General features: G+C 31.2%; 1 non-coding gene across 1 annotated transcript; it reads right to left on the minus strand.

Annotated features, from left to right (window-relative positions):
• Positions 1 to 369: 369 nt before the first annotated feature.
• Positions 370 to 476, minus strand: LOC126007594 (U6 spliceosomal RNA). The gene has a single exon (XR_007495128.1). It is a non-coding gene; the product is annotated as a U6 spliceosomal RNA (small nuclear RNA).
• Between the last annotated feature and the right edge of the window lie 281 nt (positions 477 to 757).

The raw sequence follows: 757 nt of genomic DNA on the forward strand, positions 1-757 counted from the left end.
TGACAGAATATTTGCATTCTATAAATTACTGTCCTAGAAAAATATACATTGACCCTAGGACATATCTAAGTTGAGGAAAATCAGAACTCTAGAAAATTTCAATGTATGAACGAAAATTACAGTTACAGAAAATTTGGCCCAATTTTATTTCCTACATTTTTGTTTATAAAGAATAAGATAAAATACATTACTTTAAAAGACACATAAAATATTTAGACTTTAGGCTTCTATGATGCAATCAAATACACTTTCATGCTTTAATCAACCAAATAAATATGCAAAACACATGAAACAATTTCCCACTGAACTCCAGTAAATGTAGTCAAGTGATGACCGGAAGCTTACATCCTTCCCAGATGTAAACTTTGAAAAAGTTTGCAAGATAAGAAGTTACTGAAGGAGGAAATTGCACAGGGGCCATGCTAATCTTCTCTGTATTATTCCAAATTTATTATATGTGCTGCCAAAATGAGCACTGAAGGAGGAAATTGGAAGCAATCTGGAAGCACCAACGACTTGTGGTGACTTTGCTCCAAGTCTATGAAGAGACCCAACCAACTGAAATTCACATAACAGAATAACATAGAGAAGAGGATTAAAATTAAAAAAAATCAAGAATTACAGAGTTTTTCCTAAGTATCCTGTGTAGGACTAATAAAAACATAAAAATATACTAAGATCTAGGTAAAGATCTATTTAAAATTATTATGAATGCTTAGTACTCATAGAAAAACAAAAATAGTGCCTGTATGTCTTT

Source organism: Suncus etruscus, chromosome 4 (genome assembly GCF_024139225.1).
Source record: "Suncus etruscus isolate mSunEtr1 chromosome 4, mSunEtr1.pri.cur, whole genome shotgun sequence".
NCBI classification, from domain to species: Eukaryota; Metazoa; Chordata; class Mammalia; order Eulipotyphla; family Soricidae; genus Suncus; species Suncus etruscus.